Source organism: Lepidochelys kempii, chromosome 9 (genome assembly GCF_965140285.1).
Source record: "Lepidochelys kempii isolate rLepKem1 chromosome 9, rLepKem1.hap1, whole genome shotgun sequence".
In the NCBI taxonomy this organism is placed as follows: Eukaryota; Metazoa; Chordata; order Testudines; family Cheloniidae; genus Lepidochelys; species Lepidochelys kempii.
Genome location: NC_136388.1, coordinates 39,860,604 through 39,884,366, shown reverse-complemented (window position 1 = coordinate 39,884,366; position 23,763 = coordinate 39,860,604). Strand labels below are relative to the sequence as shown.

The following is a 23,763-nucleotide window of genomic DNA, read 5'->3' as shown; positions in this document are numbered from 1 at the left end:
TCTCCGCTTGCTTGCTGTGAGCTATCTACAAACTCATCATCATCATCTTCATCATCTTCTTCGTCCCCAAAACCTGCTTCCGTGTTGCCTCCATCTCCATTGAAGGAGTCAGACAACATGGCTGGGGTAGTGGTGGCTGAACCCCCAAAAATGGCATGCAGCTCATCATAGAATCAGCATGTTTGGGGCTCTGACCCGGAGCAGCCATTCGCCTCTCTGGTTTTCTGGTAGGCTTGCCTCAGCTCCTTCAGTTTCACCCGGCACTGCTTCGGGTCCCTGTTATGGCCTCTGTCCTTCATGCCCTGGGAGATTTTGACAAAGGTTTTGGCATTTCGAAAACTGGAACGGAGTTCTGATAGCACAGATTCCTCTCCCCATACAGCGATCAGATCCCGTACCTCCTGTTCAGTCCATGCTAGAGATCTTTTGCGATTCTGGGACTCCATCATGGTCACCTCTGCTGATGAGCTCTGCATGGTCACCTGCAGCTTGCCATGCTGGCCAAACAGGAAATGAGATTCAAAAGTTTGTGGTTCTTTTCCTGTCTACCTAGCCAGTGCATCTGAGTTAAGAGTGCTGTCCAGAGCAGTCACAATGGAGCACTCTGGGATAGCTCCCAGAGGCCAATACCGTCAAATTGTGTCCACAGTACCCCAAATTCGACCCGGCAAGGCTGATTTAAGCGCTAATCCACTTGTCAGGGGTGGAGTAAGGAAATCGATTTTAAGAGCTCTTTAAGTCGAAAAAAAGGGCTTCATCATGTGGACGGGTGCAGGTTTACATCGATTTAACGCTGCTAAATTCGACCTAAAGTCCTAGTGTAGACCAGGGCTAATAGATTAGTAAGACAAGATCTCCCTTTACAGAAACCATGTTGACTTTTGCGCAACAATTTATGTTCTTCTATGCGTCTGACAATTTTATTCTTTACTATTGTTTCAACTAATTTGCCCAGTACGGACGTTAGACTTACCGGTCTGTAATTGCCAGGATCACCTCTAGAGCCCTTCTTAAATATTGGTGTTACATTAGCTATCTTCCAGTCATTGGGTACAGTAGCTGATTTAAAGGACAGGTTACAAACCATAGTTAATAGTTCTGCAATTTCACATTTGAGTTCTTTCAGAACTCTTGGGTGAATACCATCTGGTCCTGGTGATTTGTTACTGTTAAGTTTTTCAATTAATTCCAAAACCTCCTGCACATCTCTCTATCAGTGTTATAGAGGGCGAACAATTTATGAGTTTACCTTGTATAAGCTTTATACTGGGTAAAACGGATTTATTTGGGGTTTCGGCCCCATTGGGAGCTGGGTATCTGAGTGTTGGAGACAGGAACACTTCTTAAGCCGTTTTCAGTTAAGGAAAATGGACTTAAAGGTAGTCTCAGCACATCAGTTGGCAGTTCCCAAGGGGTTTTCTGTGATACAACCAGTCACACTTGGCCTCCATAACTTCCTGTAACAATGAGTTCTAAAGTCTAATGGAGCATTGTGTGAAAAAATTATTTCCTGTTTCAAATTTCCTGTTCTATTTCTTTGAATCTTGTCTTGTTCTTTTGTTTTGACAAAGGGAGAAGAGACGCTCCCAATCTACCTTCACTAGCCCATTAATTGTTTTTATATACTTCTATAATGTTCCTCTTTATTTAAGTCCTTCCCAAGGTGGACAATCCCAATTTTTAAGAGAGAGTATCAGCAAGACTTAAGTGGTGCATAGGGCATGTGCTGAGCCCCTGAACTGAGGGAATTTCACCCTTGAAAGGTGAAATGGTGCCGGAGTTTGTTTGTGCCCAAATCCTCCTTCGCGTTATAGTAAGAGAGAGAACTCCCATTGCCTTCAAAGGGACCAGCCAGCAATAGCCAGTCATGATGGCTAGCCACAGTTTATCTCCTTTTTTAAGACTTTCATTTCAAATATGCAGCATAATTTCTACTCCAACACAGCCTTGCAAATAGCCCAATGTGTTTGATCAGAGTGGGAAGCATGCACAGATCATCAGCTTCTCATTTGTTTTGACTAATTTTAAGCAATCATTCCCTTATTCTGACAATGTTAAGGACAAATCATTCCTTCCTATGGGAAGAAAGGAGGACTCCCACTGCATTCTCTCCTAAAAGCAGGGGGCTTCCTGGTCATGCAGAGAAGGCAGGCCATGACACGGTGAAATTCCATAAAGTCTGAGGACTCCAGGATGGAGCCAATGTATTTTTATTTACACTACTTTTAAGGGTGGGATTTTCAAAGGCACTCACAGTGTTGGCCTAACTCTATTCCCATGTTTCAGAGTAGCAGCCATGTTAGTCTGTATTCGCAAAGAGAAAAGGAGTACTTGTGGCACCTTAGAGACTAACCAATTTATTTGAGCATAAGCTTTCTGAGCTACAGCTCACTTCATCAGATGCATCCGATGAAGTGAGCTGTAGCTCAGGAAAGCTTATGCTCAAATAAATTTGTTAGTCTCTAAGGTGCCACAAGTACTCCTTTTCTCTATTCCCATGGAAATCATCAGGAGTTTTAACATTGTGGGAACAGAGTTAGGCCAATTTGGAGTACATCTGAAAATCCCATCCTAAAATGTACAGACAGAAAAGTGCCTCATGCTATGGATGGCTTCATTTAAACTGTGGGACTGTTTCATTTTAAGGATATGCTGACTTGAAGAAAACATTCTGGATTTAAAATAAACCTATTCGTTTCATCCCTCCCTCCTAGGGTGACCAGACAGCAAATGTGAAAAATTGAGACAGCGGGTGGGAGGGAGAGGGAGTGTAATAGGAGCCTATATAAGAAAAGGACCCAAAAATCGGGACTGTTCCTGTAAAGTCAGGACATCTGGTCACCCTACTCCCTCCTCTATTTTTCAAAATTTTGTAAGTTAAGAATCTTTTTATAGTGCTCTGAGAGTACAGTCATTTGTACTGCAATATACTTCCCCTCGTTTGCAGTTCCATTAGGATAGGAGCACTAGCGTTCACTTTGTAGTCTTATAATTCAGTGGTTCTCAACCAGGGGTACATGTACCCCTGAGGGTACTCAGAGGTCTTCCGGGGGTACATCAACTCATCTACTTATTTGCCTAGATTTACAGCAGGCTACATAAAAAGCACTAGCGAGATTAGTAAAAACTAAAATTTCATACAATGACTTGTTTATACTGCTCTATATATATACTGAAATACAAGTACAATATTTATATTCCAATTGATTTATTTTGTAATTATATGGAAAAAATTAGAAAGTCAGCAATTTTTCAATACTAGTGTGCTATGTACTTTTCTATTTTTATGTCTGATTTTGTAAGCAAGTAGTTTTTAAGTGATGTGAAACTTGGGGGTATACAAGACAAATCAGATTCCTGAAACAGGTACAGTAATCTAGAAAGGCTGAGAGCCTCTGTTATAATTCATATTCAGAACTGTTTATGATGCAATACCATTAACGGTATCCTTCAGAGTTCATGGGTTAAATCCTGGCCTCATGGAAGCCAAAGCAAATTTTGTTGTTGGTTTCCACGGGTCCAGGATTTCACTCTATATCTGTATACCTCAGCCAGTTAGATTGCTTGACTAGTTAAACATAGTGCTCCCTCATTGTTTGCATCTATTTAAGAGAGGGCTATGGCAGTGCTGTGGCACATCCTTCTATAACTAGGGATTCTTTCCATTGCTGGAGAAAAGGAAAAAAATAAAAGTCTTCCCCAATTGCGCTTATTACGACAGTTGCTGTTGGGATCATTTGTGAATCACGGAGTTTCTAAAATAGTAGATGTTCCTCAATAGCATTTTAACTGAGATTACAGAGGTACATACAGAAGCGAACATAAAAGACAACTTTCAAATTATCAAACAGTCGCAGTTCCCATTTCAAAGCAGGTGAAAAAAGTATTGAACAGAGCATTAATTCATATCTAAAGCTTTTTAATGTGTGAGGTGTTGTTGCTGGGGTTTTTTGTTGTTGTCTTTGCAAATTCTTGGGTGTCTGCCAGATCTTGTTAAAATGAGGCTGCAGTAATAATGCGTTGTTTGTCATGACTTGAGCTGGGGGGAAGAATATTTTTAAAAAATAAAATATAAATTTAAAGTAAATCTCAGAACATCCATAAGTGCTTCATACATGTTATGTGCTCAATGATGTTTTCAATCATATTAAATGAAACATTCTCACGGTAACTAAGAGAACTATTCATCTTCACCTCAGTCCTTTTGATCTCACCCGAGCTGTTCATACAACAATCACACAAGTGTAAATCAAGAGCCTACTAGATTTATAAATATGTAACAGGAAAACCAGAAAGAGAGAACCAGAATCAAGTCTGTCCCAAAAGAAAGAGTTTCTTTTTGGTTATGGACTTTCTGAATCAGCGTATGTAGAACAACAGAGCTAAAATCTATTTAAAGGCTGGAGAAATCTTTTACAATAAGTCAATTATGTATAATTCCAGACAGTTTTAATATACAGTACTGAAAGTCCCCAAAAGATGAAAGAAAAATACAGACATTATTGAATTAGTCTGAAAAACTTGACAGTGAAGCACAATTGGTCTGGTTTTGAGAAATGGCCTCCATTTTTGTAGGTGTAATTTTGTGAGCATAATCAGTCACAAATGTAAATTATGGACCTAATTCAATGCCTGTGGAAGTCAAAAGAAAGCCTCCCATTGACTTTAATTGTCTTTGGATCAGTACCCATGAACATGTAAGACTACTTTGCAAAAAAATAGCTTGCAGTGAAAATGCTATTGTTTGCACCTGCAATTAATGACAGATACAATTTACACCCTCATTAGCAGAGGCAGGATTGAGGTCTTTCTAAAAATCGGGCCCAATATCTTCTGAAGGTCAAGCTTCACTACCATAATGTTTTTCAGAAATGTGGAAGACACTCCAAGTTTTTAAACTATTGATCTACAAAGATGTGTCATTAAGGGTTCATACTCATTGTGCCACCTACTCCTGATCCATATGACCACAGCCCTATCCCTAACTTAAATGGACTTCAGCAGAATGAGGAGATGGTTTCTTGTTTTGTTTTGTGCCTTTTAAGTCATCATGATGATATAACAGAGGTCTTGGATGCACCAATTATATAGGCCATATGATACAAAGTTTATGAGAAACCCAGAAGGACTATCACATGAAAATGAATAAAAGAGATCCAACTAGCATCTGAGTGTAGTTCTGTTTCTTGTCCCATCTGGCTTGAAACACAAAGACACCTTAATTTTCCTGGTAAGTGGAAACAGGAGTTTATCTTATATGTGAAATCAAATATACACATTTCAGTTTTGTTCAGCTGAAAGCAGAGGAAACTGGGATAATATGATGTTCAGAGATGAGCAATTTACCTTTGGAAAAGCCACTTTCAGTAACAAACTCTGTGACAAGATACCAAAGGAATCTTTTCCTTCCCAAAAGGAAGGTAATGAAAAGAGTCCTCTCATGGTGTTGGAGAAATCTTGCTGATTTGTATTTCATCTCTGAACACAGAAAGTAAACTAATTCTTCTAAAATGGCCTGACAGCACTTTCCATCATGAAAACTCTTATCCCAGACTTTATTTACTTGGAAATTCTCTCCTTGCCAAAACATACCATATGCTCAAGTCATGGTATAGAAGGAACATACACAACTATAGTAAGAGAAAAATATTTGTATGTTGCTGCAGAGGATGGAGAGATTAGGGACAGGGTTGATGGATAATGAACAGTAATATACAAAAAAAATCCATTTTGTCTTTTTTAAAATGTTCCTCTGAACAGATTTTTTAATAAGGACATTAATACTTTGGGGCCAGATTATCCTGACCCCTTCTAGATGAGAGGACATCACGGGTCTTCCTACGTTGCCTCCCACCCTGGTGCACCCCACAGAAGTGCCTGAGACAACTGCAGACTCCAGTCTACATTTTTCAGAAGTGTCTATGAGACACCTGAAAAGTGCTGAAACAGGCCCTCAGAAAAATCAGGCCTTGTGTAGGACTCCAAGATGTCAAATACAGCCAAGGCATAGACATTTCAGGGGTCTGAAAAGCAGCACGGACAACTAAGTACAGTCATGGCAATTTCAATCTGTTGCTAGTTGTGAAAGCAGAGTGAGGTGCTACAGTTTATTCATGGCAAAGGAGGACTCAGATGACAGACTGTGGAAAGGGTAGAGTAGCACAAACCCTTCCAACAGACAGGAGGGATGTGAGGAGAGGACAAATGTTTCTTCTTCATTCTCTCAGTTGGAAGGCTAGGGGAGTTTCAAATGTATTAGACATCTCTTAGCCAATGGCTTAAGATGGAACCTCATAGCAGGGTCTAAGAATTGTAGCATCCTTGCCACCAACTGGTGGGATGGAGTGTGGCTCCTCCCCACAGGTCACAACTTTCCTAACAGTCTCTGTCTAGTAGGTAAAATTTTAAAATTGCAAAATTTTACAGTTATAGGAGAACATTCAATGCATTCAAAGTGTACCTCAAGGTACCAGAAATTCATCCTTATAGTGCTTTTCTTCCTAACTGCTCCACATGTCAGCTGAACATATGCAAGGTATTTTCCCTGTCAGAAATCCTAACTAAAGCCTGTTTTGGCTTCACTCTCCCACTAACTCTCCATAAACAAGGACAAAAGGTGAAAGACACAAATGATTCCCAAAGGGTACTTGGCCTCAATGTTCATACCTATCTGATAAATCCAGTCCAGGCTTAAATATCTTAAGACAAATAGTGGATTGGTCTCTTTCCAGTGTTCGGTCACATCCAGCTAGGAGTAAATGAACTGCTTAAGGGCCCAATTCTGCAATCCTTTTTCTGGGTGAAAAGTGCATACTCCCCAAACACACCTATTGAAATCAATGGGCTAGACAGTGTTTTGCTCCAGCTGCATACATGGACCAGGTCTCCAGAGAATATTCCTGGTGTAAGAATGTTTCCTGGGTGATGAAGAACAGCTGGAGTTGCTCTGTGCCACCATTTCTCAAAATACCCGGTTTAGGGGGCTTGTCAGGGGAAGGAAGGGGCAGAGGAAGGAACAGGGTAGCATAACCAGAGTGCACTATGCTCCAGCTATTCTTGTCGGCCACAAAAGCCCGAAGGGGCCACTGCAGATGAGCATATTTTAGAGCAGCCCAAAAACTGCTCTAAATTATGCAAGACCCTAATCAGACCCCAGACAGCTTTAAAATAAGGGAAGGCACAAAATGACTTTAAATTTGGATTTTCCAATTGCTGAGTCATCACATTAACACACCTACTGCAGGCTCCAAAGATATCTGTAAATCAATGTATGAAATTATCTGTTTCTACACTTCTTTGGCACCAGATTTACAGAGTACACATTTTCAATTCTGCATAAGTGACATAGGAGCCTGAGTCCCATTTTCAAAAAGTAATTTCAGCACTTAGATCCAAATCACATTGATTTCATGAATCACTTAAGCACTTTTGAAAATGTTACCTATAAAACCTTCAGTTTTGCATGATTTATCCCTACGTAACCTCCGCTGAAAGAATCCCCAATTTCCTTCCCTGGTTTGGTCTATAGACTTTTTGAAAGTGATCTCCCTGGGAGCTGCTTGTGAGATGATTGATACTTGAGGACTGAAAGCACAATTTAAAAACGCCAGCCACCTGCAAATTAGCAATAGTTTAATTCCCTTCAGAGTAATGAATCTAAGTAACTAAAAATATGGATACACTGGAAAATCCAGGCGTAAATATTTGATTACTATAGCAGCTTATGTGAGAGGAAAGAGATCACCAAGTAACTATATAACATATATGAAAATCTGATTGTTTATCTTATTCTCCCAGCTGAATTGCTAAAATGATGCATTGTATGTCAGGCTGGAGATAAAATGGCAAGAGTAGGAGAGATTTTAAATTTCGAGCAGCCCCTTTTTTTCTAAACTCAAATGGTATTGTGAAGCAGTGATGAGAGGTCAGGAACGCTGCTGGAGAGCAGGTGCCAACGTTTCCCTCTCTATTTCAGTCGGTGACATGGGGTATTCTCGTGCAGTGACAACTTGTAATTGAGCTGCCAAATAATAGAGAAAAGAAATCAGGTAAGGTTAATTCCCCTATTTAATAGTGATCTTTGTACTATTTCCATCAAAAATTGGGCACACTTCCCAGCCCAAATTAAGACAATTTCAGAGGTTTTATTTACTTTTTTTTTAAAATGCAATCATGAAATAAGAATGGGAAGCATCTCAAAAGGATAAGTCAGTCAGGGGAATGGCATTTCCTCTGTCAATCCAAAGAAAAGCTGCTTTTCGAAAAGAGATAAGAAAAAGAGCAGAGAGTAAATAGCAAAGGAGAAAATGGTAGAAAAGTGGACTGAACAAGTCAGATGCATAAAGATACAGAAATGCAACAAGATTTAGAGAAAGACATACATAGCATTTTTAGTTTGTTTATGCTACAGGATTATTACTGTATTTGACTTCACTGGGACTAAAGAGCATGGCAGAAATCTGCTCGAGGACACGAATGTGCATTTTGGACTCCATTTTCATATGGTGAGCTCCAACACCACTCCAACTGAAGTCAGTAGAGCTGCAGTTGACAACCAGGCCCTTGGGATTTAAGGAGAAAGGGTTTGAATGAGAAAGGGTAAAGCTGTGCAGAGTGTGATCTATGAAATGTGTATTGGGCTACTACATCTCTCCCAAAAATATGTTGGTTCTTTTAAAAAAATATACTTTGTAATGCCTTGCTTAAACTAAAAGGAACAATATGTAGTCATCAGTGAGTGGGGCTACATGGAAGAAACAAGGCCAATAAAAATGGACTAGAACATGATCTATCAATTTTGTTTCTTTTTCTTTTCCATCCTTGTTTCATCCTGCTAAGTGATTATTTTTAACTGTTAGTGATGACAAGTGACGTTTTAACTGTTAGTGATGACTGTTAGTGATGACAAGCAGAGCTACTACTGTGGACAAGATGCCCAGTTTAAATATATGATGTTAGAATTGAATGCAATTAGTGAATGCTTGTCATGCCAGCATACCTTAAAGCACATAAACCAGTATTTTTCTAACCACTATACCTTCAAATGACTAGTGATGTGTCTCAGTGCTAAAGGCAGGGTTCCTGCAACAACACAGCAGGGTTACTATCCCCATCAATTCTGACATATGCTCTTTCAGTCAAAGAAAACCCTTGCATTTTCCCCCAGAAGTTCAATACCATCTGATCACATCAAATCATAAAAAGGGTCCAGTGTTATCAGCAAAAATAGAGCTGTAAAATTTGCGGTAAAACCACTTTTATTCCCTATAATGCAGTCAAATTTTACCATTTGTAAGGGAGATCTATTAATGCTATGTAATTTCCAAAGTGCAGGTTTTATTTTTCTAAAAATTTTTCCATCCTCTCTTTCTTAGTTAACTTTGAATTTTGTTTGAATGATAAGTTAATTAAGGCTACTGTAAATAAATATACTATAATAGTACAAATTCACTAGGAGGTAATCCCCCTGCACTGCACAACTGGCTCTACTTCAGAGACCCCCAGAAAATTTCCCAGTAGGGTCTTTATGTTTAAATCTTTCGTCTGTGAGTGAAGGTTGGAGACCCATTTCTGTAGCTCTTACTCACAGTAGGCCAAATTGTCAGACCTTCCTCATATTGCTTAGTATCTTACTTGCGGGGGAGGGGAATCCAGTAGGACTAAACTTCCCAAGTAGGCCTAAAACTTTGGTCAAGCTAACTGTGTGTGTAAAAGCATAAGTAGAGGCTGAAGAAAATTCCATTGTGGGGTAATTGCAACAGAAGAGCTTAGGAAATGTAACCTAACCGCAAAGAACAACCTGTCAATAACAGGAAAAGCTTGTTTTGCTATATCCCAAATAAGGAAAACTACTGTTGGAGCCTGTTTTATATGCCAAATAAGGAAAAATGCTGTTAAAGGAAGTGTGCTTAACAAATTGTGGTTTTCAGCTATATAAACTCCTGTATTTTCTGCTTACGCCGAGCAGCTATGGCTCTCCCTGTATACGTATACTTGAGTAAAGTTCCTCAGGCGTTTCTGATTTCAGACACAACGCATGGTTAATTTTCTACCACATACTATACACATAACCCCCACTGAATTCCATAGGCCTGTTTGTGGAGTAAAATGCTACTAAGACTTTGATCCTGCAAGATTTATACATATGCTCTTTAAAGTGACACACCGTGAGTGGTCTGTGTAAATAATACCACCAAAATCAATTGGACTATTCACAGGGAGGATCAAGGCCTTAAGGTGAGTAACTGTAAGAAAATGTGGCCCAATGAGTAGCACTTACACTGATTTCATGAGAGTAACTATTACTCACCATTAGTAAGGGTTAAATAGTCAGGTCTTGAATATGAAGCAAAAAAGATACTAAAAGGCATGACGGTTATATTTACTACAGAAGTATTCAAAAACCTATCTAAATATTTCATTAAACACTACACTAAAAGAACAGTCACTTGCAAAGCCCAACACCCAGAATGAAAGTTACCTATGCAACTCACTGCTGGCATAATTATTTGTGGGTACCAAATTATACATGCAAAAATAGCAGATACCAGTTATTAACAACCACAAATAGCTAGTACTCTCTTCTCCAACAGGTTTTTGCATCTAAGTGCTGTACAGAAAGCATCTGAAAACCAACATTTCCTAATGGTCACCAGGGAAGGTGAAACTATTTCTTTTCTCATTATTATTTACAGCAAGATACTTGAGATTAGAGCAGGGATCGGCAACTTTTCGCACATGGCCCATCAGGGAAATCCGCTGGCAGGCCGGGATGGTTTGTTTACCTGCAGCGTCCGCGGATTCAGCCGATTGCAGCTACCACCGGCTGTGGTTCGCCGTTTCAGGCCAATGGGGGCTGCGGGAAGCAGCGCGGGCCGAGGGATGTGCTGGCCACCACTTCCCACAGCCCCCATTGGTCTGAAACGGCGAACCGCAGCCAGTGGGAGCTGTGATCGGCCGAACCCGCGGACGCTGCAGGTAAACAAACCGTCCTGGCCCACCAGCGGATTTCCCTGATGGGTTGCATGCCAAAGGTTGCCGATCCCTGGATTAGAGGATGACACATTATACAAAGCATGAAAACCAAAAAGGATGTTTAACTCTTATATGTAATTTCTCATTCAAGGTTTGTGCCTGACTATGTCAGAAATTGGCTGAATAAAAGAAAAGACAAAATAGAATAGGTGGGATTTCTCCATGATGAGTGTTTCTAATCCACCCAGTTTCCTTATGCTAGCTCTGTTGAGTCACATCCTCACACTCACTGAGAAGAACAACTAAATAAAGTCTCACACCTGTTTCAGTGACAGGGGAGGAAACCCATTTTGAAGCTATCCAGGAACAACAGTGACTAGTAATAAGAAAAGGAGTACTTGTGGCACCTTAGAGACTAATCAATTTATTAAAGCATAAGCTTTCATGAGCTACAGCTCACTTCATCAGATGCATACTGTGTCTTCTGCAGTTTCCACAATATGCATCCTATGAAGTGAGCTGTAGCTCATGAAAGCTTATGCTCTAATAAATTGATTAGTCTCTAAGGTGCCACAAGTACTCCTTTTCTTTTTGCGAATACAGACTAACACGGCTGTTACTCTGAAACCAGTGACTAGTAATGTTAGTTCAAGATACATGTTTAATTTACCTTATTAGAAAAGAGTAAACATCATTCAAACTGTAATTGAATTAATCTGGCATTTTGGATAAGGATGACTTGCATAATTGCTGTGGAAAGGACCTCTGCCCCCTGGTGTTAAACCCATTCTCCACAAACTGTGTTTTTGATCAGTTAATCAGGTTGCCTGCATTCACAGATAATAGCCTAATGGCTCATGTCCTGTGGACCCCCTCACAGGAGAAAGATTGACTTGTCCTCAAAGAAAACATGAATATGTTTGTGATATTTTTATGCAATAAAAGGGTAAAAGCCATAAACACTGGCCACGCCATGCTAGGCAGCAGAAGGTCTGATACCGTGCATAACAAGAGTAATAAATGGTGTCCTTTTAAAAAATAGTTGTAGGAAAGATGTGGAAAAGGGGAGAGAGAAATAAAAAGAATCCTTAGTTTTTATAAAGAGCAAGGAAAAGCACAAGAAGTGAGGAGAGGGACCTTTTAGAGCCAGTTCATTTCTGTACTAGTTAACTTTGGACATTACATCTGCAGGGTGTGTGTGTATTCAAAGGGGCTGTTTTTACTTGAAATATATAATACTTCTGAATATGGTGTAATAAATGTTCCAGAAATATTGTTCCATTGCAAACCTACACAAACTATGTTCTACAAATTAATACCAAAAGGTCATTTAAGATTCATTTGTCTGGGACCCATGGAAAATTTGATTCAATGTAGATTAGCCAAACAATTTTCAAAACATTAATTTAATGTTATAGCTGATCAATATAGTAGTCTTAAAAGATTGGAGAATTAAATTACCTACTACCATAAATTAATTTGCAAATGGTGATTTTTATAACATTACTAAAAAAAACCCTTAAAAACACTCATCTGTTAAAAGGAAGAGATAAGATGGGTAACAAATGACACCACAAATAGACTGCTACTGGAACCTAGCTAAGACCTTACTCGTATCACTTTAGAACACGAAATGGAAAAGTTTACTAATTTTGCTCAGACCAGCAGTATAAATATACACAAGCTAAGAAACACTTCTCACTAACTAAATGGCAAATATAAAGCATTTTAGTTACAATTGGTGTATCTGACCCTAAGTTCTGTTGGTTTCAGAGTAGCAGCCGTGTTAGTCTGTATTCGCAAAAAGAAAAGGAGTACTTGTGGCACCTTAGAGACTAACAAATTTTATTTGAGCATAAGCTTTCATGAGCTACAGCTCACTTCATCGGATGCACTCAGTGAGGACCCAACAAACTGAAAAGTAATGTCATGTGATAGTGGTATCGTTAAGGTGTTTTTCCTCCTGCACAAAACTGAAATATAGCTTCCTTTTGGCCCCCATGCACTACCCCACTCAGTGCTTACCCCTGAGACAGGGAAAGTGAGGAGAAGCAGAGATGCCACCTTAGACTAGATTAGCAGTCTCCTGAGGATGGTGACAAGCTGCCGGAGCAGCCTAGAGACTAATCCAGGGATTGGCAGCCTTTGGCACGTGGCCCGTCAGGGAAATCTGCTGGCAGGCCGGGGCGGTTTGTTTACCTGCAGCATCCGCAGGTTCAGCTGATCGCAGCTCCCACTGGCCGCAGTTCACCGTTCCAGGCCAATGGGGGCTGTGGAAAGTGGCGGCCAGCAAATCCCTCGGCCCACGCCACTTCCCACAGCTCCACTGGCCTGGGACAGCAAACCAAGACCAGTGGTAGCTGCGATTGGCCAAACCTGCAGATGCTGCAGGTAAACAAACCATCCCAGCTCACCAGTGGACTTACCTGACGGGCCAAGTGCCAAAGGTTGCCGATCCCTGGAGTAGGCACTCATAGCACTGCCTATAAGCAAAGGGCCTGTGAAGTCGATCTGACTATGTGTAGAGAGGAATGACTAAAGGCCACATGGGAGAGAGGAAGACCACAGCAGATGAAGAGCAGGCTATCAACATGTGACAGATGCTGAAAGGGGTATCTTATCTCTGTAGCACAGCAACCTGTACTGCAGCCTGGGACTAAAGTGTGCTTCACAACACAATGGACATCACTCTGCTCTCTCTTACATTGATTTTATACTAACATTTACTCCAATGACTTCCATAGAGTTACACTGAATTCACTTCGTGTATTTAAGTGAGCTGCAAGTCAGGCTCAGTGTCATCCTGGAGTGAGTATGCAGGCATGCTGGTGCAACTGAATTCCCCGTGTTGTATTCATCATATAAGAATTAGCCCAGTATCAAATTATAGTTGTAATTTGTACCACATTGACATATCAGGGCTGACAAGAAAGGGGGTTATTAAACAGTCACGTTAAGGAACTGACAGAAAAATTCTCATTAATTCAATCTCAGCACAACTTTCCAATCAGCAGGGAGTTTGTCTTACAAGTGCAATTTATACCAAATTTAAATAATCTCCATTTTGCTAAAGATTTAAGGAGCACTGCTCCTGATCCAGAAAGAGTAGTTAGCTTCAGGAGAAGCAATTATGCACAAGAGACCACTCTGCGCTAAATAAACTACGTCTTTGAGAAGTTCTTTCTACTTGTCACAAGTCAGGGGTGCATTTCCATGATGGATATTCCCCCCCCCCCCCCCCCCACCTAGAAAGGATTAATAGAGGATATGGAGTAAGCACTCTTCTCAAGATTGTGCGTTATCATCTGTTCCTTCTGCAGGCTTTGAGCTCCTTTATCTTCTTGGCAACCCCTTTGCTATCCAAGAATCATCACTTTAGTTTCTAGTTATCACTATGTGTAGTGACTATAAGCATCAGAAAAAGTTTGCATGCTTCCCACAGAGCAATATACAACAAGGCACAGTTGGCTCATAGTAGGGCTATTTTCCTTTCAGAAACTCAAGACTATTGCTGAAATAAAAATAAACTACAGACGAATGAAATGGCGCCCTTTGTCTCAAAATTGAAAGTCTGCAGATTCAACAAGTAAGCCTCCTTTGAGGGTAACAAGGAAGCACCTTTGGCATATCTGGCACATAATTGATAAGTTCCGCGCTCATTTTGCACCCCAGATGTTTCAAATGTATTTGCAGACTATAAAGCTGCCTTTTCACTAGTGTTCTGTGACCAGACCCATTTCTTAGCATGGTTTAAGAGGCCAATTTATAAACAGAAAATTAAAGATCCTTACCAAGAGATTGCACCTATGGGTTTAAAATCCCTATAATAGAACATGCCAAAAACCAAAAAAGTACAATTAACACTCAACAGCTGCTAAAGTACATTGGAACAGGTGTTTTAGAAAAATGCCTGCTATAGCATTTGTTCTTTGCTGGAGCTTGGCACAATAGCCAAATGGAACAACAAAGCCTTGAAAGTTAGAAGTCAAAAAAGGAAATTAAAAGTTTACCTGTTCTAAAGTTTAATTATTTTTAATACTTTTGAAAATGCCTGATTTTTTAAAGGAATATTTAACTGACATTTGTAGTGATAGGGCCAAATTATGCTCTCAGATACATACACGTGTGTAAATCCAGAGTCAATTCACTTATGTCAGTGTAGTGACTCTGGTTTTACCTTTGTGTACATTATAGCAAAATCTGGCCAATGGTCCATAATGTAGATCCACTGGGCCAATTCTCTTCTCAGAGCAACAGAAATCAGGAGTAACTTCACTGAAGTAAATGATATTAAACAGTATAAAACTGGTGTGACTGAATGGAGAATCAGGCCTATTGTTTTTGTCATTTAAAAACTAAACAAACATCCAAGCTACATGTGAAGTAGATGCCTAGTACACAAAGACTATATGTCATAGAAATATACAGTCTGTGTCAGGAGCTCTAAAATGTAATTTAAAATATGATAATCTCTATGGTGAATGCACATTAACAACCCTGAAAGAGCCCTCAAACTCCAGCAGACAAATGGGACTTCACATATACATGGCATACTTTATATGAAGACACAGAAAAAGTGTGCTCAAATATTAAGGATCTAATTTAAAATTAAACTTGGAGTCTAAATTTCCTAGCACAAGTTCTGAACACTAGTGTACAGTGCACTAACTCAAGAGCTCTTGATCTAGCCAGTGCCAAAGGATTAAATAAAAAAAAAAAATAATACAAATTGTTTGCCACTTATACACTTTTTCCAAATAAAAAGTTGAAAAAAGTCTCTTACATTACCTAAGAGGTCATGAATTTCATAGCTTTACAGTGATTTATACACCTGTAATAGGTTACCGAACAAACCTATACGCAGCCTCTAAATACTCTCTTGTGGCTGGATAAGACATGGATTATGAAAAAACAGTCTGCAAGATTGGGATTTTTTGAGGGGTCAAATTGCAGCCCCATCCAAGGATTCAATGAGATTTTAATCTTTGGAACCTGAACGACAAAAAAAAGCATTTATTACCAAACTTTTCTCACCAGTTTCAGTATCTGCAACAGGCATCACGTGAAACCTATTCACAGAAGACTAAAAAGTTACACTGGTCTAATATCTCAGGGGTTCTCAAACTGGGGGTCAGGACCCCTCAGGGGATCACAAGGTTATTACATGGCGGGGGTCGCGAGTTGTCAGCCGCCACCCCAAGCCCCGCTTTGCATCCGGCATTTATAATAGTGTTAAATGTATTTAAAAGTGTTTTTAATTAATAAGGGGGGGGGTCGCACTCAGAGGCTTGCAAAGTGAAAGGGGTCACCAATACAAAAGTTTGAGAACTACTGCTTTATCTGATGCTGAGCCAGTTCCAAAAAGACAGATGCACTACTGACCTTTTAGCTGCCGATAACTCATGTACACTCAAATCTAGAAACAAGTGCATTATTATAATGGGATAGCTGAAATTCCCTACATTGAAATGATTTAAAATTTTTATTTCTATAATTACCAATTAACAAGTATTGTCTGCTAAGTACTCATCAGAACTGAAGTGAGAGAAGAAGCAACTAATCAGAATCACATGATTTTTAAGGTCTGATTTTATACAACCTACCAAAGATAGAAAGTTTGATGAACCAGTACAAATGCTTTTAGAACCAGTAAATTTTCCCAAATAGTGCTCCAGAATTTGTGATCTGAAAGAAACGCTTATATCCTTGTTATATAGAACTCTTTATCTGCCTTTTGAAAGTGATTGAAACTAGAGTGAAGAATTGGAACCTGATATTGATAAACAGAGCTAGAAAATAATAGGGTGAGACAGCACGGTTCTTTTATTTATCATGTATATTGTACAATAACAAAACTCCGCAAGTGGAAACACTGTAAAATAACTAAACTTGAGTAAATCCTGATTCCTGCCTGATTTGTACACAGCAGTTAGGCAGACCTCTTTCAGCAAACAATCCTTGAGCAAAGTTTGATCTAAATATGTTAAACACTGTATATATTATAAGTTAACCCACATTAAGCACGCTTTAAGTGTGACCTAACCCTGCTCCCATAGAGCTTGATGCTACATTCATTGAAGTCAGTGGCAAAGCTCCCATTTTATTTGATGGTGCAGGATGACAGCCATTGAGCAGTTAGGCTAATGCAGAGAGCATTTTTGAAAATTCCACCCTGAAAGGCCCTAGCTTCTGAAGTGTTTTCAGAATTATGCAAGGACTTGATGACATTAACTTCTTCTCATATGCAGATGTATGCATACAATTAACCAGCAGATTCTTTGGTGGCATTTCCTATTTGAAGCTGAACCCTAAAAGCAGTAACACCTTTGTGCCAATGTTACAATATACTCAAGCCTTCAGGTAAGATATTATTTTAAGAAAAACTCCTTGCATTTTGAAGAATGTAAATGACTCTCAGCCTTGCTCATACTGAATGATAAATAAGGATGAAACTGAATCTCTTTTTTGAAAAAAAGAGATGGGTTTTTAACATAATAATTGACAGAAGCAATGAGAAATCCTTTCTACAAAGGCATCATCCTTTAGGATTTCTGACATTACTGCTAGCCACTGATTGCAATGAGAGCTAGATACACTTCCCTACAGAGGACTACAAAGGATGATATATTCAGTAATTATGCGGGACTTGCTCCTTTGCACCATGGAAATCCTTCCAGAGAGCAGAGTCAGGGACAGCACTGCCATCCACGGGCCATAGGCAGCTGTGATGAGGCAGGGGACTTCAAAAGATACTCCTTGCCTTTGGCAGATCCACCAAGGTCTCCATGGATCTCCAAAATCATTCTGGAGTCTGAGCCTGAATCTTCCCTGGGGATGGGGAATAATCCACATAGTGAAGCAGAGGGTGAGCCCTCCATTTTTACAGTGATATTTTTGCTTTGATTTCTATTTGTCACTGTGTGTAATTCTCCACAACTTTTCAATAATGCCATTTTGTTTTTTTTATATATTTTATTCTTCTGTCTTTATGATACTTTCATTGACTGTTTTGACGAGTGCATCAAGGTGGAAGAGGTGCTGGACGAGAGAACTTTATGAATTAAATTGTAAAATGAGTTTAAACAAATCAACAAAAGTATCACAACCACAACATGCCCCTTTGGTACTTTTAGTTTTCTTCTGATTGCCTATGCAGAAGAGAGAGAAAGAATATTATTTTAACATGTGCTTTAATATTAAGCGGACACATATTACTAGGTATAGCAGTTCATAACGACAACTGGTTTTAACTACTGTTACTATAAACAGGTCACCTGTGATATTACAAAACAGTTGCACACAACTTCCTGATTAGCATCATTTCAATAACTCAGTTCAGCGTTGAGTATTTCCTTAGGCAATTCTGTACTTACTACAGAGAGCTTAGATGTCACTTTAGTGGTTTGGTCCTACCATTTTCAGTCTTGATTAGCATCAAGACATAGAATTAGTGACCCTCATGGCTGCTTTGAATACAGTAGACGCTGTTATATAACATGTGGAATGTAACAACTGGAGGGGGAAAATCAGCTGCAGAAAGAGTACAATTAAGAACCAAGTTAATGAGCCCTGTCGAAAGTTTTAGTCCTAAATATTATTTAACTTAAAACATGACTGTTAAGTTTTCTGAACATTACATCTCTAGATTTTTTTCCTAGTGGGAGGGAAGGAAACTAACAGTCCAGTGCTTAAAAATTACTCATGTTGCCATAGTACTTGTGGGACCTACAATATCTGTTTGCGGTGCTTACTCTGCAGCAACTAAGGGCAGGTCTACACTTAAAACGCTGCACCAGTGCACCACTTCAGTAAAGACCTGACCAAATATTCTGAGAGCTGTGCTAACATAATCAGTGATGTTGTATAAACATATTTTGGTATGAGATACCTTGCTTATTCATTTCCATTCACAAAACAGAAAATAAAATATTTCCTTTAAGTGGTATAAAGAAAAATGTAAGCTAATTAATCATAATAATAATACCAAGATCTGATATAGCATTTTGCATCAGTAGATCTCAAAGCACTTTACAAAGGAAGTCAATATCATTACCCTATTTTACAGATGGGGAAATTGAGGCTCAGAGAACTGGAGGGACTTGCCCAAGGTCTCACAGCAAACCAGTGTCAAGTTTCCTCAGTCCCAGTCCAGTGCACTGTCCACTAGGCCATACTGCTCTGAACAGAAATCAGAGCCGTGTCTTAGAAATAAAATGCAGAAAAATCCATACGTTTAATAAAAATATTTGGCAATGTCTAAGTATATGCCCATTGACTAGTATAACAAATTATATAGGTAGTAGACTCCCCTTGGATAATACAGCTTAAGATGCAACATACTACCACAAATCCTTGATGTACAATATCCCAATATTACTTATATTGAGTAAGGTAGAGCACAATTTCTTTATCGTCAGTTACATTAATTAAACCTCAGTCCAAGGATCCAGAGTTGTTATCTACCCTTTTCTAGTTATGCCTCTTCATGCCAATAACAAAGCAGAGTAGAAACCAAAGTTTCTGATTCCAATAATGGCTCAGAATAGTGGAGGAAAATTATTTAATTCCTTCCCCAGGCCCTCAAATCTCTCCTGATTACCATCATACACCTTCTCCCAGGGGGCAATTTATAGTCCCTGTAGTTCCTACATTAAGGTGCCTGAGCTAGCAGCATGGAAAAGTTTTCCTTCCAGGAATCCTCTTGTTTTAAAAAGTCAAGAGTCACACTGGCCACTGTATCCTAGTAAGAACGACCGTGAAAGTCCAAGTAAATGTGGACTACTGGTGTGCTAATTTCCTTCGGAAACATTATTATTGATAGGGTCTGTAGCTCAGGAAAGCTTATGCTCTAATAAATTTGTTAGTCTCTAAGGTGCCACAAGTACTCCTTTTCCTTTTGCGGATACAGACTAACACAACTGCTACTCTGAGACCTGTGACAGGGTATTGAAACACTATGTATTCAAACTACAAGGCTGCCTTCACTTAGAAGCAGAGTTCATCATGTTTCATGCTAATATTTTTGAGATTTTCTTTCCCCCTCATAACTACCTAAAACCCTGCGGAGAGAAAGGGCGATTTCCTCTCAAATTCCATAACAGGACTCGACATATAGACTGCAAGGGAAAGTACAGAAACCCTCAGATGCCGCTTTTGACCCAAGGCAATGTGTCAGGAGCAGTCAGTGATGTGCAATGAGCCGGGAAGGTGCAGCAGGCTGCCCATTTTACCCTCACCCCAGCCCGGCCGCGCTGCGGGGAACAAGCTACCGCCTCACCCAACATTACTGCGGGCTCCAGAATTGTCGTGCCTGAGCCCCCCAGGCTGCCGTGATGGCCAGTGGGTGGAATGACCCTTTTAACCACGGGCCCCTTCCTTCGTCTCCAGCTCCCTCCTCCTCTTCACCTGGGCGCGGGATGGGGGAAGCTCAATCCACCCTGCTGCAGCACCTCAGCTGACTTCAGTGGAGTTACACACCAGGGATGCATCTGGCCCCGGCTCCCCAGAGCTGGGAGGATCGGGGGAGGGGGTGTCCATACATAGAGGGGAAGCCCCGGCATAGCACATTTCCAGCAGGGTTTCGTTAAACGGTGAGGACGAGTATTTAAAACAGCAACAGATTGTACCGAGAGCCGGGCAGACCTCAGCCCCCGGGGTTACTCACCGGGCAGCCTACCGCCGATGATCTCAGCGCGCCGCTCCGTCCACACGGGCCAACTTCACTTGGCACCGGGGCGCTCCCAGTCCCGCGCCACCTTGCAACGCGGCGCCCTTCCCGCGCCGGCGAGCAGATGCTCTGGGCCCCGAGCGGGGCGGCTCCCTAGGAGCGGGGTGGTGCACACGCGGTGTGAGCCGCTGCCCGGCCCGGCAAGCCCGCGGCTCAGCCCCAAGCCCAGCAGCCAGGCTCACCTCGCCAGCCACGGCAGAGCTGAGAGCTGCCGCTCAGGTCCAGTCGCTCCCCCAAGGTCCTAGCGTCTGCCCGGGAAAGGAAGCAGGCAGTAGTCCGCGGAGCGAGCGGACAGAGCTTCCCACCAGGGAGCAGCCTCCCTGGAAACGCCTCGGTACAGACTTGCTCTTGCCGCGCCTCGAGAGCGAGCTGCTTGTGAACGCGCTCCCCCTTCGGCATGGGACGCCTTCCCCAGTCTAGTCCCCAGAAGCCCTTGGCCTTCAAACCCCTCCTCAGCAGTACAACTGGAAATCGTCTGCGGGAAATTGCCAAACCACACCTGCTACGTTGTTGGGCATCAGGGACCCTCCAGAGTTAGCTTCCTTGTTTATTTAGAACATCGTTTATTTGTAAATATAATAGTTAACCAGCTCCAAAGCACCTAGCTGCCCGCAGAGCTGGCTTGTGTAAGCAAATGTTCTTAGAATCATAGAATCATAGAATATCAGGGTTGGAAGGGACCTCAGGAGGTCATCTAGTCCAACCCCCTGCTCAAAAGCAGGACCCATACCCAATTAAATCATCCCAGCCAGGGCTTTGTCAAGCCTGACCTTAAAAACTTCTAAGGAAAGAGATTCCACCACCTCCCTAGGTAACGCATTCCAGTGTTTCACCACCCTCCTAGTGAAAAAGTTTTTCCTAATATCCAACCTAAACCTCCCCCACTGCAACTTGAGACCATTACTCCTTGTCCTGTCCTCTTCCACCACTGAGAATAGTCTAGAACCATCCTCTCTGGCACTACCTCTCAGGTAGTTGAAAGCAGCTATCAAATCCCCCCTCATTCTTCTCTTCTGCAGACTAAACAATCCCAGTTCCCTCAGTCTCTCCTCATAACTCATGTGTTCCAGACCCCTAATCATTTTTGTCCAGACCCCTAATCATTCTTCTTATTGTTTCCCTTGTCCTAGTAGTTTGAGCATTGGCCTGCTAAACCCAGGGTTGTGAGTTCAATCCTTGAAGGGGCTATTTAGGGATGGGGCAAAAATTGGGGATTGGTCCTGCTTTGAGCAGGGAGTTGGACTAGATGACCTCCTGAGGTCCCTTCCAACCCTGATATTCTATGATATTCTATGAAAACTCCCTGTTCCTTTTGGTTGTGATACCTAAAGGTTGTGCTGTTTCAAAGGAGAGTGCAGTGCCAGCTCTTCAGGGCCCGCTGTGTCTTCCTTTGTGTTTGCACAACACCTAGCATAGCAGACTCTGATCTTGATGGGAGCCACTGTAACACAGCTCAGCAATAAAAGGGGCTTTAAGGCTCAGTGGGTAGATGTAAAGGGTGTCTGCCAGACCAACACAAACTTTCCAAAATATATTTTGTACAATACCTCATTAAACTTCCAGTCAGTTTCTCCTTTTATTACTTGTGGCACTTTAGAGACCACAAGTACCCCCTTTTTTTTTTTTGCGAATACAGACTAACACGGCTGCTACTCTGAAACCTTTTATTACTGGTTATCAAAATATTTGTAATAGGCACTGTGGTCGCGTGGTTAAAGAACAAGGTTTATTTTATTCTTTTCAGGTTCATATATATATTTGCCTCATTACCATGGTATCTGAATGCCCAGTGAGAGGTAGGTTCCATTCCTGAAAATGCCGCTGCCTTTTTCTGTGTGAAATTGGGTACATTTCTTAACCTCTTAGGTCTTCAATTTCTCTGTTAGCAAAATGGGGATAATAATAAATAGAAGCGTGTGAAACATTTACAATGTACAGCAAAGCTCTTCGAAATGGAGTTTTTAGACATTCTGTCCCGAACTGTAACATCGGACTCTTTTACTGAAAAACGTAACATTTTCTGAAAACCTCTTTTGATAGCATTGGATTCTGAAACAAAATTCAGTAGGGAGAAAGATCTTGCTCAATTTTTCAATATGCCTATGCATAGGTAAGGATCACAGCTCTCAAAACAGATACATATGGGGACAGACTGAAGCATCTCATTGCAAATATTTCAGGATGGACATTTTGTCACAACATACTATCCCCATTATTACATGTGAGCACAGGAATGAGAACACTGTAAATCAAGATCCCTGCAATATGTAATAGCAGGGGAAATTTTCCAGATACTGCTGAGAAAATGTCACACATGGATGAAATGATGTGATGCAGTACAGGTGTTTTTTATAGATCCTTTTCATTCATCAGCATACAATATCCTTACTTCTGAATAGGGATCAGCTTTCTATATTGGAATTCTAGATTATGTTACAAAATGTAAGTTGTTTGTAAGCTATTTCTAAGCGGTGGTATCTATATACATCCATGCATATGGCTACATATACACCCAGGGAATATCTGATGGTGTGGCACAGTATAAATGATTTTTATAATCATGGCTTTTGGCTGCATTTCTCATGGATGCTGAAACCATGAGTCAGTTGTGCAGGCCCTTCCAAACAACAGTCAACAAAACCTTTATGTATAATATATAGGGTGTTAATTTTAGATAGAAACTTTTAGAAAATTAACTTTTTTTTAATTACTGTTTTTTTGTATCCCTCATCTGTAAATCCTGGCTGACTTGGTATTGTAAGTCCAATAATGCTAGCTTTGAAGGGAAGGACAAAATATACCCATAAAATTAGAATGGTATAGACATTATTTAAAATAACTTTTCCATCTATAATTATGTCATGCTTTAAATTTCTAAAATTTTGCATCTACACTATGGGTCTAGAGAGAAAAAAAAACTTACACATGTTTAGAAAGTGGGAGGATTGTATAAAGCTCCTGTTTCTATTTCTGATGAGTCATGAGGTATCAGACCTCAAGCATTTCATTGATCAAAGGCTGAATATTTCCTGTCCCAAGTCTCACCCAACTGGGGAAGAAAC

General features: G+C 40.6%; 1 protein-coding gene across 1 annotated transcript in view; it reads right to left on the bottom strand.

Moving 5' to 3' along the window:
- SPSB4 (splA/ryanodine receptor domain and SOCS box containing 4) overlaps positions 1 to 20,902 on the bottom strand; it is a 320,168-nt gene extending 299,266 nt beyond the window's left edge. Inside the window, exon 1 of the mRNA XM_073359973.2 lies at positions 20,639 to 20,902. The gene's annotated coding sequence lies outside the window, so the exon portion shown is untranslated. The remainder of the gene's footprint in view (positions 1 to 20,638) is intronic.
- Positions 20,903 to 23,763: the final 2,861 nt, after the last annotated feature.